Genomic DNA, 19,313 nt, shown 5'->3' on the forward strand with positions numbered 1-19,313 from the left:
GAGTATGATTTTCACTTCAATATTCAGCCATATGTTCTCAGAATTAAGGCACATCGTAACTAGATCAGGACACAAAACGTAAGCTTCTGCTTTGTTACATTGTATACTCGTAAATATGAAGGCTTGTAATAAGAGTTTCAGTCATTTGTATCTTGGCATTCTGTGTTTAGCAAATCTTTGTTTTATTTTTATTTAATAGTAAACCTGTATCAGAATTTGAAGTCCTATATCCAGGTAATGAATATTCAGCATGTATATGCTGCATACATTTACAACTTACAAAAGCTACAAAATGTATAATATAACATACACTCACAGGTTTACAAATGGTGCATTCATGAGAGCATTAATGTCTCACATTATATTATACGACAGTAGACCCATTTCAGTTAAGGTCACCTTACTTCTCTAGCACTATAATTTAAAAATACTTAAAATGGATCATTGTATAACCCTATTCTTTATTTGGTCATTAAGTATAACCTAAAATCCCTGGTGCTAGTGATGTCTTTGGCCACTTTTAAGTAGTTTTCACTGATCACTATTATACTCTGACAAAGCCTTCTGCAGGCTTAATTGATGATGTATTTACAAGACTGCCGTTAGCAACAACAGAATTATCTGGTTATCTGAGAATTGAAATGGATTACCTGCACTGCTTATGCACATGGCTTTCTTTCTGGTTTAATGATTTATGATTTGTGAGATAATTCTGATTGCTGAAGCTAGATCTTTGTTTTCTTTTTACTTTGAAATTTTAATATACTTTTAGAGTCATAAAAGCTTACTTCATTTGTCAGAATTAAGTAATTTCCTTGATGGAATAGCTAGATAAATTAAGATGAATCTCTGATGAAACCATATCATGCAGACTTTATTCAAAACATTAGCACCTAACTATGCAACTATAAAATACAAATACGGAATCCAGGTTACTATTAAAATTAACACCTGTGTAGCACGTTTGCACATTCAAAGCTGTTAAAAGAAAGTCATAATATTCTTGATGTTGTGAGTGTTTGAGATTGTTATTTTATGTCTCTATTGACTTGCATATTAAGGTAATATTTAATATTTTAAGCTGTAAATGCATAGACTAGTAGAAACAGATGCTGTGTGAAGAAAAACTAGATATCCATTTTGCAGGCGCATCTGTGAATAGACTTTCTTGACTTCATATTCACAAAATGTGCATTAATATTTATATGGATAAAGATGCTAGAGTAAACCAAACACATCTACTACAGATTGAATTCAGTAATTAGACATTATAAATGATTAAAAAAAATTCCCTTGAAAATATGTATATGTAGTAATGATTTGGGTTTAATCTAGTTTGCTTTGATTGCAAATAAGTAAAGGTGGACAATCTATGTAACTATTGTGCTAATTATTGATTGCTTCAATATGACTCTGTATAACAAACTTAAAATATAACTAACTCAAACCGTTGCAGGGGTTTTATAACGCCTGTTTTGTTACACCTCTCATTGTATTTTGTTCTGCAATGTCAGCAGTTATATTGGAATGATATCAAACTCTACTTGTACAATTTTCAACCATTAACATATCTGTCTGACATGTTACTTATTATATCATCATTTAACTGAATTATACTATCATTTTACTCTTACAATAAAAATAGTGTGAGCTAACATTTCTCTGGAAATAGACAAATCTAACATAATTCCACCTTAGAGTCATCTTTAAAAAATCTGCCTATTTATTATCACTTGTATAACTATTATTTATGGAATAAAAATGGCAACATATTTAAGTGATGATAAGTCCATCAGCATATAAAAGCATACTATTGACACTGTAAATCATCTTCAAGTATTGATTATTGTAATATTGATCTACTCTAACTAATCTTTATTTATCTGTTAAACTTAATAGAAATACTAATATAGTTAATGGTTGCCTAAGAACTTATTTTGATGAACTTTCTTATGCATATACACTGTCAAGTTATTAATCATTTACTTTTAATAAGATTCATATAGTAAAGTGAATGTAGCCTTCTTAATTAAAAAACATTTTACCAGTAAATCTAAATATACTCATTATAGTTAAAATGATATGCTACACTCAGTTTATTGTTTGTTCTCTCGAATTATTTAACTTATAGAATTTTCATAGGAAACATAATCTGGAGCCTCAATCTAGGCAATTTGTTTAATTCTTTGGAACAATGGTTAATCTGACTGGATATTTTTATTCTGTCAGATTAGGAATGTTATACATTCCATGTCATTTAATGGTTTTACTAAGGTTCAATAACTGTTTTAGACTTAAAGTTTGTTTTTTGTAGGCCTCAAATTAATTTAAAATTGTATCTATTAGTGGAAATTAGCATTTTATCATTAGAATTTAACTTTTTAAAAAGGAAATAAAAAAAATTAAATAATACATCTATTCACTATCTTATCATTTTCTATATTTAATATTTGAATAAATAAAATGGATCTGACTTTTCTTTCTCTAAACATAAATGGTCTAAATAATCCAAAGAAAAGATTAAATGTATTAAAGTACTTGAAGTTAAATAAAGCACAAGTAGTCTTTTTACAAGAAACTCACTTTAAAACGAACCCTAATGAATACTTAAAGTAATCTAATTCTTCTTATAATAAAAAAAACTAGAGGAGTTTTAACATTGTGGAAGAAAAATATTACTTCTCCTCAAGTTATCTATAATTACGAAGACAAAGAGTGTCTTTTATCAATTATAATAACACAATTTAATAATAGAATTTGGACATTAGGTGATGTTTATTGGTTTCCTGGAATTTGAATAAAAACTATAAAGAAACACTTTGAACTTATTATTACACATGTTAAAGGTAGTCTGATTCTAGGGGGAGACTTTAACTGTGTATTTAATAATTTAGAAACTTCTAGTAAAAGACCCTTTTATATTACCAATATAGGAAAATATTTTAAAAAGTGGACAGATGACTTTCAGTTATATGATTTATTTCATTTTAAAAATAATAGCTCATTAGAATTTTCTCACACAGATTTTAGACACAAGACACAGACTAGAATTGATAACATTTTTGCATCCCAGGATTTAAAAAGAAAATTATTATACTTTACGATAATCCCATGCCCTTTAGCTGATCATAATGCACTCATTTTTAACATACAAACAGATTTTAAGAAGTTATCCTTTTCTAAGAGGATCCCAGCCTATATAACAAAACTAAAACAATTTAAGCCCTGGCTAGACACAGAAATAAAATTATTCCTAGATATAAACTTAAATAGTGAGGTAAATGTAGTAATCCTATGGGACTCATTGAAAGCCTATTTATATGGTAAAACTATTACTTGGTTTAATAACAAAGCAAAGGAATGGGAGTCTGAACTAACTAACATACAAAAAACAAATTAAATTGGTTAATAATGATAATACAAGATCTTCCTCCAATAAGAATAAGGACATTGAATCCTTAAATAAAAAGTATGATGACATCTTAACCCACAAAACTAATGTAGCCCTAGAAAAACTAAGGTTAAATTCTTATTCTGTATCCCCAAGTCATATGTGTAATCTTACACTAAGAGTTAAAAGAAATTCTATTGAAAATAACATTGTGAGTATGATACATGAAGGAAGAAATAATAAAAAAGTCTCTGACATAAGCTATATTCTTGATGCCTTTAAATATCATTTCTCGGACCAAAATAAAAACAAAGATTCTCAACAAAATATCTCAAACCATGGCCTGGATTTTTCTAAATTGAAAAACTTACCAGAAAAATTAATTAATGAAATTCAAAAACAAATTTCCCTTAAGGAAATTAATGAAAAATTAAAGAAAGTAAAAACAATAAATCACCAGGCATAAATGGCATTATTAATGAAATATACAAGCTTCTACCACCTTCGGCTATATCAGTCCTACATAGAGCTTTGAATGAATCATATTTACAAGGTATAATTCCACCCTCATGGAGATACTCATTAATTACTCCCACAATAAAATAAAATAAAGATTCTCATTACTGCAGCTAATATAGACCAATTTATTTGATTAATAATGATTATAAAATGTTAATGTCTATCTTAGTCAATAGATTTAAAAAAATCACTAACACACCTAATCACTGAAGATCAAACAGGCTTTATTTATAATTGGCATACCCAAGATAATATTCAAAGAATTCTTACCATTATAAATATTTTAAACAGAGATGATCAAGATGCACTTATCATTTCCCTTGATATTGAAAAAGCTTTTGATTCTTTAAATTGGAATTTTCTTTTCAAAATTCTTGAATTGTATAAGTTCCCTATTCAATTTATTTCTTTCATAAAAACTATTTATAATAATAACTTAGCCTATGTAAAATTAGGACCATTTATGTCAGAATCAATTAAAATTACTAAAGGAACCAAGCAGGGTTGTCAGATGTCTCCAATTATTTTTGCACTAGCAATAGAACCCCTTTCTCTGACAATTCAATATAATTCCAAAATAAAGGGGTTAAATATATAAACTCAATTTGATTCTAAGATAATGTTATTTGATGATGATATACTACTTACTTTAAAAAAATCAGAAGAATCCTTACAAGAATTAGATTTAATAGTTACAAAATGTTATTATATCTCAGGATTAAAAATTAGTAGTTCAAAGTCTAATCACATACTATTAAATAATAAAAAAAAAATCAAATTATAACACCAAAATGACTATAAATTAAATAGTAGGGAAACAGGTTTCTTCTTTAAAATATTTAGGTATTGTTCTATGTGATAATATAGCTTTAACTTTGAATACAAATTACAATAACATTGTAAGTATACTAAAAACTTTTACAGAAAAATGGAATAAATTACAGTTAAACTTTGAAGATAGACTACAATTAATTAAAATGATTCTATTACCAAAAATAAACTACATTGCTTTATCTATACCCATATTACTTAGTAAACCTATTTTAAGAGAGATAAACAGATTTCTCTTGAAATTTCTATGGTATCCAAAGAAAAGTAGAATAGCTTCCTCAAATCATATTAGACCCTTGGAGCTTGCAGGAATACAATTTCCAGACCTAGAATCCTATATTAAAGCTTCTAATCTCAAAACAGTAGTAAATTGGATAGATCCAACATTTTCCTCAGCTCAGAAATCCTTACATACAACTATTATTCTAAATGAAAATAAAGTAATAAAAAATCTACAATTTAATGATCTAAATAATAAATTTTGGTGTACACTATGTATTAATATACAATATAATATTATTAAACCTACAAACCTAAATTATATAAACTTTATCTATAATACTTTTAGAAGTTTTGTTAATAATAATGTTGATATCAAATTATGGTTACAACTGCTATACCCATTTAAATTTACAAAAAAAAGTCTTTAATAATATTAGTGTAGATATCCTTAATTATTGGGAAATGAAAAAAATTACATGCTGGTATATTGTACAATGAATCTAGATATGCGGGATGTAGAAAATTTAATTAGAACCTTTAATCAATCAAATTCTGATTGGTTAGTTCTTAATAGTATAAACTCATTCACCTGAGACCTATGTAGAACAATAAAGAATTCTTCCTTTAAGTCTCCACCCAAATTCATACTTCTTATATATGAAATACTATATGGAGAATTTACTTGGGAAAATTTAATTTCAAAGCTCTATACAATCATTATTAATTATAAAATGACCCCTAATCAAAAATTTTGGAATTTTATCAATAAGGATTTTACCTTGTCCCTATCCCCTGAAAATAAAATTAATCTTCTACAATCCATAAAATTAATTTCTACTTTACAAGTGCGGAGGATCTTCGCCTGGAAATTCTTACATAGGGCCTTCTATACTCCTAGTAAAATAGCTAAATTCAATCTCTCCAAATAAGTAGTATGCTGGAGATGCTCTTTAAAATGTACAGCTAATTGGTCTCATATTTTTTATGAATGTTCTCTCATTCAAAAATACTGGGAGGATATTGACAATTTCCTTCAAGCTATTTTCATTGATACCTTTGTATTATCAAAATCCTTATTTTTTGTGTATAAATGAATCTAACACAATGAATAATAAAAATAAACATCTTCTTTGGACAATTTTGGCAGTAGCCAAAAATGCATTACAAGAAAGTGGAAATCACCATCCATTCCAAAATTTGAAGACTTCATGATTCTTCTAGATGAAGTAGCACTAATGGAAATAATACTCTCCAACAACTGGCAACCACTTAAAACAGTAAATAAATAGCTTTAGGTAGGAAGATAAAAAACGATGAATCCTCGGCTTGGACACACTGAGTTTATTCCAAACACAATGATGACAGTACGTTAAGCGCTTTCATCTGAGACCAGACTTCTTCAGAACGTACTACTAAGTTCTCAAATTGTTTAAATAGAAGTCATCTGACACAAATTTGGCGCCAAAAACATAATTACACATATAATTACAAATAATTACAAATATTTACAAATATTCCTGCAGTGCTGTTGTCACTTATATAAAACAATATTGTATATATGACATTAAAATATTAAAATACTACTACTCTCCTTTGATAATGAAACCTGATATAATGTTACATGATGTCCTAAATTCATATACTAAACATCAATTGAAAGTGCTGCTGCAAATATATATGCTACTTGACATACTGCACAAAAATGAAATATAATGACTTGTACAAATATATATATGGCAATATATTGAAACTGTAGAATATGTTTCACAATAATATTGCCCAATGTAACAGTTAATAATAAAAATAATAAAAATCCATGCACATCTTATTTCCTCAAATTTAAAAATGGTTTGATACTGAATAAACCATTTTTAAATTTGAGGAAATAAGATGTGCATGGATTTTTATTATTTTTATTATTAACTGTTACATTGGGCAATATTATTGTGAAACATATTCTACAGTTTCAATATATTGCCATATATATATTTGTACAAGTCATTATATTTCATTTTGTGCAGTATGTCAAGTAATATATATTTGCAGCAGCACTAATTGATGTTTAGTATATGAATTTAGGACATCATGTAACATTATATCAGGTTTCATTATCAAAGGAGAGTAGTAGTATTTTAATATTTTAATGTCATATATACAATATTGTTTTATATAAGTGACAACAGCACTGCAGGAATATTTGTAAATATTTGTAATTATTTGTAATTATATGTGTAATTATGTTTTTGGCGCCAAATTTGTGTCAGATGACTTCTATTTAAACAATTTGAGAACTGCGTTCTGAAGTCTGGTCTCAGATGAAAGCGCTTAACGTACTGTCATCATTGTGTTTGGAATAAACTCAGTGTGTCCAAGCCAAGGATTCATTGTTTTTTATCTTCATACCTAAAGCTATTTATTTACTGTTTTAACTAATGGAAATAAAAGTTACAGAACAAATAATTTTTCCAAGAAAATTGACTAATAATCGTTGAGAGAAAGTCATCACTCTTATTAAGACAATGCATTTGGATACACTTTCTTCTAATTAATCAAACATGATTTAAGCATTGTTGAATATTATATAACCTATTTAAAAGTTTAAAATTTTTCATTTTGCTATTCCTTCCTTTATTTTTCTGTTGAGGCCTTTGTAAATTTTGTACATAGTTTGTTATAATTTATCATTTAAATTGTGAAACTTATTTTGTTTTTCTTTATTGTTATTGGAAAATTAAATAAAAAGTTTGAGCAAAAAAAAAAAGCAATGGCAGAAGTTCCAGACAGAAAGCAGAACCCCTCCAGAACAAAGGACAGTATGAGTCGGAAAAACTATTTACAAGACCTTCCTCCCCCTCCCAGCCTGACAGTCTGTTAATCCTTTCAGACTCCATTTCTCTCTTTGGCAACAGATAATTTCAGACAGATGAGTTCTGAGATGAGTATAACATGGCTACAGATGGCAGTGTGAGTCTCTTCCTCCTTTTCAAAGGATATCCTTTCACCCCAGCAGACCAAACCCTTCTTTTCCCTCTTGTTATTCAGTATCAGCTGTCTCAAGCAGTGATAAAAGTGGTCTCTCTTCAGTTCAGAGAAGGGTTTTATTTATGGATGTTTTTGGTACCAAAGAAAGAAGATTCTTGGAGACCATTTCTGGATTTTCCCCTTATGAACCTGTTTGTGACTTTGCCTAACTTCAAAATGTTTAACTTCAAAATGTATTACCTCTTATTCTCCAATTGAGATTTCTAGTATCTTTAGATTTAAATGATACATATCATCACATTCCTATATATATAGATTTCAGACACTTCTTAAGCTTTTCAATGTTTGAAGTCCTCCAGTCACCACAAATGACCAAATACACAACTAGGAACAGTGAAAAGTTATTAAATGAAACTGGTAACCGCAATAAAATAACTCTGAGGTCCATCGGAGGATAGAAATTCAAAGTTTATTGATCACTTTCATCCCTATAAAGAGACTTCATCAGAATAAAGAACAAATCTACAATGATCAATATATACTAGTGAGCAATAATTCCTACTGGATGGTTGTATATCGCTTGTATAATTAAATACATATTGAAACTATTAAGAAGAATTCAAATACATTATCAAACAAGAGGGAAGTACCTTGTCATTAAAATAATAGGCACACAATACAGCACATAATGAAATATACAATTTTATATGTAGTAAAAATATACATCTAATTTAAATATATATCTCTGTCTATTTATATATATATATGTATATATATATATATATATATATATATATATATATATGTGTATATATCTATATGGTTTCACTTCATAATCTCGAATTACTGAAATCCCGAATTTCAGTAACCCAAGACTATAAAGTCGAACCATTCACAATACTGAAATCCACAATCCCGAATCACTCAATCACGAACATACATACACCATACACCACATAACACACACACCATTCCAGCCACAGCACACAAACCACACAACCCTACACTACATATAAGCAGGGGGGCAAGGCCCCCACACACCCCCTACTTATATATACCAACTCCGAGGTCGCATATAACATAAAAAAAGAAAAACTCACACCATGCCATCCTCCACTTGCTCGCACACAAATACACATCACACATGCACTAAAACCAACAAATCCAACATTCACATTCACACTTACACCTCTATACCCTTACCCACACATACAATGTACAAAAACGCACATGAACACTCACTCACCTGGCACCATAACACTACAGGCGACGTACCGGAAATGCATAAACATGGATTCGAGATATTCAAATTTGCTCTTATGCACTTTCAGCATTCTGGTTTTCACCTTCATGGTCTCTCTGAGATTTCAGTAATTTGAGATTATGAAGTGTAACCATCTCTCTGTCTCTCTCTCCATATATATATAACCTGGTTTGTTGGCTCGGCAACAGCATTTTGTTTTGAACGACCACTTCTCCAAGAAAATTAACCTATATCTTTGATTCTTGGATGATATTTTTATGGGCCATACATTCTACTAGCTCTTTTCCACATTCTCTAACTCTCACACTTCCCTATAAACTCATTTCTTCAACTCCTTTCTCCTTCCCATTTCATCTCTTTAACCCCCTCAGAATTTATGCTTTTCTCCTTCCTAGCATCTATCTTCTATTCATTGTCAACAGGAGCAATAACGCAAAAATGTGATAAAGCAAATATACTTCAGTTTATTCCACAAACCACAGAGATGAATAATCCAAAACAGTTCTGAAGAAATCTGCACTTGTCAGATGAAAGCGCTAAACCATCTGTTTGTAACAACTTGTTTTTAGTATTTTTTCGGTGCACTATACAGTGTCGTATTGCACTGTTTTGGATTATTCATCTCTGTGGTTTGTGGAATAAACTGAAGCATATTTGCTTTATCACATTTTTGCGTTATTGCTCCTGTTGCCACCCGAGTGCTTGGTACTGGTTTGGATCTTCTTTTTGGTTGTTGTCAACGTTTTTTGGTTCTATTCATTGTCCACTGTAGAAATGCCTATACACCAATTCATAGCTTGCATATCTTCGTGTATATAGTATTCTGTAATTCTATAGGCATGATTTTTTACTTTGTAACTAATGTGTAACTACATTGTATCTAATGTGCGCTTGTTAAATTGTATTTTTTAGGTTCATATGTGTGTAGTAGGCTAATGGCCCTGAAGCCTTTACAAGGCAAGCTCATAGATGTGCCCTGGCATCATGCCGCCCGGTGTTAGTTCCCAGTGCCTCTATCAAGTAGAGCCACTGGAGTGATCCCCTAGGTGAAATTTCTATTTCCCATCTACTCATCAAGATTTTTTTAGAAGAGGGTCAGCGAGGTGCTCTGCTTGACATGTATGATAAGTCTACTCCAGAGCATGGGCAGTCTCTGGGTTTTTGAGCTTGCCAAATTGTATTTTGGAGCTTTTCTACACGGGCCTCCACTGAAAATGGGCTACTAGCCCAGTTGGACATGCCCGATAAATGTGAAATAAATCAATAAAATAGTAACAATTTATGGGATGGAAATATAGGAGAGATTTATTTGTTTGTGGAATATTTGAACATCACCACAACTTTTTTGAAATTCACTTTCACTTGTAATAAAGAGAAACTCAATTTCCTTGACACGCTTATATTTCATTACACACTCAGATTTAAATATAATATTTACAGAAAACCCACCTTCTACAACTTATACCTACACTTTTACATTTGGCACCCATTTTCACAGAAAAAAAGTTTAGATAAAGGACAATGCATCAGAATGACAAGAATGACCTCACAACATGAGGACGTATGAGGAACATTTTGGAAGTTAAAAGACATGTTTTTCGCTAGAGAACACCCTGAGAGTTTTATCATTCCTACAGTTAACAAAGTTTTTCCCAATGGAGGATTATGTACAAAACCTTTTTGGTTCAATATTAGAAGGGGATGTTTCTTCCCATGGTGTGGTGAAATATGAAAAAGCATTCATAGTCCAATATAAAAAACTTTCAAATGAAATTAGGAGCATAATTAAAAAGAATTTGAGTATATATAAAGTTAACACATGGGGTGTTTGACCTGTTTACTTCATAACCTAGCTTTATTTTTAAGACCACTCCAAATTTGAAAAAAAAAACTGTTTAAAAGGAAGGTTAAAGTTGTTATGGATACTACTTTTCAACAGATAATTACCACTCCATGTGGGTGTTGTAAGCAGTGTTCATACATTTTCTATGATTACAATGTATTTTTAGGGAATATTTTAAAATCTAAAATAGTTTTAGGGAAGGGAAATTGCACAAAACAAGGGGTGGTATATATTGCAATATGCTTGGACAGTCCCACCTTCTATGTGGGGAAAATAGAATGACATTTCAAAGTATATATTTATGAGCAAATTTATGATATAGAAAACAAGAACATAAATAATGCATTATACAGACATTCAGTAGTATGTGATTCTTCCATCAATTCTATTTTGGAATCTTGGAACATGTAAACCAACCCACGGGTAGGTGATTGGAAGGTTCAACTGGGAATCTGGGAAATGATTTGGCAACTTAGGCTTTGTGCAACTTTTTTTCCTGGCTTGAATGAATGTACTACAATCCAGCCTGTCTTGAGTATGAAAGTCAAAAATCTATAAGGGAACAGTACTGTTATTTCATTGTGATGTTCTCTGCCTGGCTCACATTATCAGTTTTCTGCATGACCATTTGTTATATCACTTTTCCAAAGGTTTTTCACAGATTGCTTATTGCAGACTGTGAGGTATTCACATTTTTTTATTATTTAGACAACTTATCACTGCAGAGTCTTTTTTAAAGTGTCAGGATTCTCTCACCTTGGTAACAGACCTCATACACAGACGGAGGTTCCAGGGGAACTTATAAATGCTTTGTCTGACTGCTTAGCACATGATTTCTTTCCTGGGATGACTCCTGGACACTTCAGTTCAAAGAGCTTTTCTTCCACTGGAATAAGTAGATCTGCGTTTAGATCTATTCCTGAGTTTTCCAATCAGGCTAGTGTCTCAGCAAGGGAATTCCTCAGGATTGTGGATTTTGTGGTATCTATGATTCTCATCATGCCACTTGCAAGACTCCACATGAGAAAAATCCAATTGTGCTTAAAGTTTTTATAGTACCAACATCAACAGTCCCAACATTTCAGATTCCAATTTTGAGATTTGTTAAAAGGGAGATTTTTTTTCTTTTTTTAGGTGGAGACCCCAAATTTCTAAGAATCTGGGTCTCCCATTCTCCCTCTTGGCTCTATCACAGTCACTCACAACAAAAGCCTCAGACTTTGCTAGGGGAGCAGTGTCTATGGGGATAAGAGTGCAGGGTCTCTGGAACAGAAAAGACAAAAAACGCATAAAGGTAGAAGGATAATGGCACTTATAAATGCTGTCAACACATCTATGGTCTCCATGACCTCTACAAGTGTTTTCAGACAACACCACAGTGATATGGTACAGAAACGAACAAGGGGGATCGAGATTTCATCCTCTATGCAGACTACTCATTGTAGTCTGGGATACAAGGTTTCAGTAGAATCTTGCCCTCCAGACACCTTATATACTGTCAGAGCAAAACTGTGTGGCAGACACGCTAAGCCAGTCTTGGACAGACTCTCACAAATGGAACTCGAATCATGGGGTCTCCCAGGACGAATTGATCCTTATGTGGGGAACACTAATAGGTTAGCTATCCACTACCTACGTCAGACACTCTACATTCCTACTTCTACTACATACATAGCTACCTCATTTTCCTGCTTCTCATACCTATCTTGTCATCTTGTCAGCCTTCCCAATCTCTCCCCTGTTACTATTCCCCTCTGCCTACCACCCTGTTAATATTCCCCTCTACCTACCACCCTGTTACTATTCCCCTCTACCTACAACCCTGTTACTATTCCCCTCTACCTACCACCCCGTTACTATTCCCCTCTACCTACCACCCCATTACTATTCCCCTCTACCTACCACCCTGTTACTATTCCCCTCTACCTACCACCCTGTTACTATTCCCCTCTACCTACCACCCTGTTACTATTCCCCTCTACCTACCACCCTGTTACTATTCCCCTCTACCTACTACCCTGTTACTATTCCCCTCTACCTACCTACCTGGCTAACTCCATCACTACTCTATTCTACTCTAACTCACCAGTATGGAATATCTAAACTATAAACTGAATATTTGTGCGTACTCTATAGAATACTGTTAAACCTGAATCTCACTTTGCCTGACACTGATCTATATTAACTTGAACTAAGCGATGTTAAGTCTGCTACTTTCTATGCAATTTGAACAGCTCTGTATTCCTTGTAATGATTGTCTGAATTTTACTGTAGAACTTCTCTACCCAGGCCTCTGCTGAAAATTGACATGCATCCAGTCGGATTTTCCCGGTCAACAAATGTAAAATAATAATAAACATAATAAACACCTGAAATAGATCTTTCTACCCCAACTCACAACAATCAGTTGTTGAAATTCTCCAAGAAAGCCTGGAAGACAGATGTTTTTTTTCTTTTTCATGAACAGGAATGTTCCTGTATGCTTTTCCACTCTTTCCACTGCTATCTAGGGTCGTTCTGAAGATTCAGAAGGACTCCCTAAAAGATCATTATGGTGACTCCCTTCTGTCTCTGACAACAGTGTATTGTTCATTATTCTCACTGCTGCAGTAGCCATTTTACTATAAGGGTTGTATCCTGCATTGGATACACAACTGGCCATCTCCACAGAGCTCTGGCTCCCTCCCACACCTTCACTCTGACTGCGGAATGGCTAACCCTTTGGAGAAAAATCAGTAATAATAATATAGAAATCTTAAGTACCTTCTTGCTGCTTCAACAGGAAGCAGCTGTGAGGCTTCACAGGACTAACAATCAGCTTCAGGCTTCATTCATTTCTGAAAGATAAGTACCCACAAGGGGAAATCTTCCATATAGAACCTATTTCCCTTTGTTACAGTATTATAAGTTTCCTGTCAGTGATCGTTATTTTAAGCAATTGTTTTTTTATATTTTGTTTTTGTGGCATTTTTGTGGTAAATGTGTTCTGCTTCTGAAAGCTTTTAAAATATTTGAACTATTCAAGGATTAAAAAGTGTTTTTACTGTGCTGAAAATTTACCTGATGTTTTTACTGTCAGTGTGATTTGGAGAAGCATGATTGGTGTCTGACAGGATTTTCTGTGTTTTGCTTATGCTTTTACAGGAGTGGACTGTGTGGGGAAGTCCAAGTGTTTTTGTGCTACTTCTGAACACTTGTCTGACCACACACCCTTAGAGCTACTTGTTCCAGCACTGCTTGCCTTCAATCAGACCTCTTCCTCGGCTGCAGCATGGATACTTATTGCAGTCCTGCTGGTTCTTCTCTCTCTTTACCTAAAAATATGAAACAACATAATAAAGAGCCCTTGCCACCACCGCAGGCTCAGACAGTGGCTCAGCTATTAGTGGGTGAACCTGCACTGGTTAACCATTGTGTTGCAGACCATTCCCTTGCATCCCCAGGTTACTATAGTGTAGTCCTTTTAGACACTTCTTCGGCTGTTCTAGTGTCAAATTCAGGCATGAGAGAACCATCTTTTTTTGGTCTGGAAGACACTCTGGGAGATCCTTCTATGTGTAAAAGTGGAAAGTCATCTCTTGACAGGTTGAAGTGCCATCTCCTAGTCGGTCTTCATCCAGGGTGTTACCTGTTAAGAAAAAACAAAAGGTTCCTCTGAAGACATGTCTGTACATAAATATGATTTTCTTATCTTAGCCAGATAATTATTACAGGCTGTTAATCCTGGTGCGCAAGAATTCTTACCAAAAGTGAGGAAATTCCTGAGAAAAACCTGTTATAGGATTCTGACTTAGATCGAGACAGGGCTTCTTTTCCTGCAGATTCCTAAGCCCAAATCTTTGATTTTGAAGAAACGTGATTCTCTCCACCTCCTTTGGAGAAAATTTCATTTTCACATGCTCTTTCTAGGATGAATGAGGTGCTTTTGTGGCAACATGTAGATGTTTCCCCTGAACTGAGGAGATATTATTACATGCTTCAAGTGGATGTACCTCATTGTACTTGCAATCCTCTTGTTTTGCCAGCCTAGGAGGATATGTTTAATGCAGTCTGTAATAATCCTGATACTCAAACATCAGTCCCCACAACAGCCAGATAAACTTTATAATGCACCTCAAACTAACAAATATTTGCTTTCTCATCTTAGATCAAGCCCAGCTGCTATTTCCACCTGTTCACCAGCTGGAAACTAACCGTTGGTAAATACAAACCCTGCACCTGTGGATAAAGAGGGCAAGATATTGAACAAATGTGGTAAAGGATATTCTCTTTTTCCTATTTCCCTTATAGAATTCTTAACTATCATACACATATGGACATATATTCCGTGTTGTGCAAGCAGTTTGACTGAATACACTGCAACACTTCCTTCAAAGAGTAGTTCCTTTTAGAATTCTGTTATTTCTAATCTTTCACAAGCATCTAAACTTGCTTTCAAAAATGTTTATGACAGAGCAGTTATTGTGTCTGGGGCCACTGGCACTGCTATAGTTTTGAGGAGATATGACTGGATGTGTAACCAAATGTTTGCTGGTAAGTTGAAGTCTGACATTTTGAATTGTGATTTAGATAAGGAGATTTTGTTTTTCCCATGTGATACTCAGGTCCTCAAACAATTTGATAAATTATGGAAATTATTTTATGGAGTGTTAACATTTTTTTTAAGTTATCCATTATAAATCTGTCAAATCCTGTTTGCTCTTTATAAAGCAAAACAAACAATTAATCTCTGCCACCACAAGGCAAACAAGGAGAAAAAAAGAGTTGGTAGGAAAGGAACAAGAAACAAGAATCCTGTCAAAAAACAGGGACAATCTAATACTTTAGAATGACTATGCTAGGATTCCAACTCCCATTTATACCCTCCTTTCTCTGTCTATTTACATCCCTCTTTGGGAACAGATTGTTTCAGACTCTTTGGTGCTAACATTGGCTCAGGAGGGTTATAGTTGGCACCGGATACAGATGCCTTCTTTCAGGGAAATTCCTTCCCATCTTCTGAGCTAAATATATTTTTTTCCTTGGCTTCTTCAACACTTACTCAAGCAGCACCTTTAGATCAAAAGGGCAACCACATCTGCAGAATTGCATTGGTTCCAAAGAAAGAGAATTCTTGGAGACCAGTTATAGATCTTTCCTTTCTCAATCTGTATGTGAAAGTACCAAAAATTCAAAATTCTTGCCCTTCAGAGTTTGTTATCTTACATTCCTCATTGAATTTCATCTAAAGGATGCTTAACATCATACCCCATAGCCACACGATTCAGGAATTTTCTCAGATTCTCTGCATCTGCATTACATTATCACTTCTCTGCATTACAATTTGGGTTATCAACAGTTCTATGGGTATTTAAGAAGTGACTAGCTCCAGTGATAGCTCATTGCATAGTATTCACATATTTCCTTATTTAGACAACTTGATTACCTTTGCAGACTATTCTTCCAGATGTCAATAGTCTGTAACATGGACTTTGTCTCTTCTTACCAATCTGGGATTCCAGATAAATGTACAAAAATCCTCCATGATTCTGTCACACAAGATTGTGTCTCTAGGTTGCCTTCTAGATACAACTCAGTGAAATTTGTTTCTTAAAGAAGAAAAAGAGGATTTTTCTCTGAAAACTTTCCAGAGTTTTTCCAATCAATCTCAAGGTTCAGCAAGACAATATCCCTGGATTCTAGGATTTATGGCTTCTGTGATTCTCACAAGTCCTCTCATCAAGTTAGGCATGAGAAAATTTCAATGAATTGTAAAAATAGATCCAATATCTCCATCCCTTAGAAATTCAGATTCCAGCTTTGGGCTTTGTCAAAAAGTAACTACACTAGTGGAGACAGCAAATGTCTTTAAATCCACATATATACTTTTCTCCTCATATCCCAAGTCAATCAGTAACCACAGAGGCCTATCTTTTGCTTGTAGAGCAGTTTCTATAGTAGTAAAAGTGCAAGGCCTGTGGAGATCCTCCAACAGAATAAAGCACATAAATGTCAAAGTGCTCTTAACTAATCCATGCCTTAACATGGTCCTACCAGGACCTCTCCAGGTGATTACAGACAATACCACAGTGATGTGGTACATAAACAAGCAGGGGGATGCCAGACCATACCCTCTGTGCAGGCTGGCTATGATGGCTTCCTAAGCATCTTACATTCCTGCAGAGCAAAATGTACTAACAGACAAGATGAAAACAACTGGGTCAGGCCTTCATAAATAGAAACTTTATGAGAGGGATTCTTACAGGAATTGATCAAGTTGTGGGGAACACCTGAACTAGATGTTTCAATCCTTTCAAATCAGACAACTGAACAAATTCTGCTCCAGGGCTTCTTGCAAGCAAACCTAGAAAGCAAATGCATTTTCATTTCCTTGATCTGGAAGTTCCTTTATGCATTTCTACACTTTCCACTGATTTCTAACATAATTCTGAAAATTCAGGACTCTCCAAAAATCATTGTGGTGACAATCTTTTGGTCCATGCAACATTGGTTCTCCCATCTAATTAAATTGGCCTAGGACAATTACCACAAGTTTCCTTATAGACTGGACCTACTGACACAAGACAGTGGGAGCATGATACACCCAGTCTCGAACAACTTCAGCTAACTGTCTGGATGATTACATTTTGACACCTTTTAGGAACCTCTTTAATGAGGATGTGCAGAGAGTACTAAAGGATGTAAGAAAACTAGATGCTATAAAATATTATATTGGCAAGTTGGAAAGATTTTCTGGTTGTTGCCTACCCAATAACCAGGGTCTCATCAGGGATTACATACCATTTGTTTTGAAATATTTGTGTGAGTTAATTTTATCTGGCCTATCTTATTATTCTGTCTAGGTATCTCTTGAGACCACTTCATCATGTTTGCCCATGGATCCTCTCCTTTCATCTCTATTTTTTGTAATGCAGTCTCTGAAGGGAGTTTTACATATTAAACCACCTACAAAATAAGTGTCTGCTTCTTTGGGTTTTAAGTTTGTGTGGAAAAAGCTAACTATATCTCCCTCTGAAGCAAGTCATCAGGCTGACTTAAAATTAATCACACAGAAGACAGTACATCTCATTGCTATGACAACTCTCATTGTTGCTAAACTCTATCTGGACTTTCATAGGGATAGGGACACATTAAGAACAAATCCATCATTGTTTTCCAAGTTTGATTCTGAGTTTGATTTAAATCAGGCTATCAGCCTTCCAGTGTATTATCCAGATCATCAGAACCATGGGGAAAGGATTCTATATATTCTGGATGTGCACAGGCTGCTCAGGTACTATCTTGACATACTTAAGTCCTATAGAAAAGTGTATCAGCTGTTTATTTCTTTTGATGGGGCAAATAAGGGCAACCTGTGACAAAACAGAGTATGCATGGGTGGTTGTTCTCCCCTATTGACTTCTGTTATACTCACCATTGTAAATCTATTCCACGCAGTATCAAGGCACAATCTGCTACAGCCTTGGCTTCTACAATGGCATACTAGAAAGAGGTAGACTCTAAAAACATTCTAGAAGTAGTAACTTGGTCCAGTATACATACTTTTACAAAGGATTATAAACTGGATTCCTTCTTCAGGCCCAGGACATACTTTTCTGATACCATGCTCTAGGGACTCCTTATAGGTTCATAGATTTGTACTAGGCTAACAGCCCCTGTTGGCTATTTTAAGCTTAGCTAATTAACTCATATGAGAATCAAACCCTGCATCTTTTGTCCATAAGGTAAATGCATTAACCACTATGCCAACCTCCTCTCCTGGATCATTCTCCTTCCTCATCCCAGGTTAGATAAGCTTTGGTAATCAACCCATACAGCCTAAAGGCTAATGCAGTAGTGAGAATGATGAACATAGTGCTGTTTAATTTACACTTTCCATAACAATAGATGTTCAAATTCCTCACTGTTGCAATAGCTGCACCCACCCACTATCTCCCTACTTCTGTATGCAGTTGGTTATTTAAGCAATAACCCACAGCTGGGTGTGGGGGTAATGCTGGATTTACCTACGGTTGGTATGGTTTGATCACGAGGGCGATGCCCGAGTGACCAAACAAAGACAACTGTGGGTAAATCCAGCATTACCCACACCCAGAAGTGGGTTATTGCTATCATACAATGACATTATTTAAGAAAAAAAAGACTTATTTTTCTTAAATAATGTCCTTGTATAATGGCGCCATACTGTCCTTCTGCCGCTGGACAGCTCTGCTTTGCCATTGCTGATGTACTGTGCATGCGTTTGGAACTTGCGTTTACAT

Source organism: Protopterus annectens, chromosome 7.part0 (assembly GCF_019279795.1).
Source record: "Protopterus annectens isolate FY-2018-M chromosome 7.part0, PAN1.0, whole genome shotgun sequence".
Taxonomy (NCBI): domain Eukaryota; kingdom Metazoa; phylum Chordata; order Ceratodontiformes; family Protopteridae; genus Protopterus; species Protopterus annectens.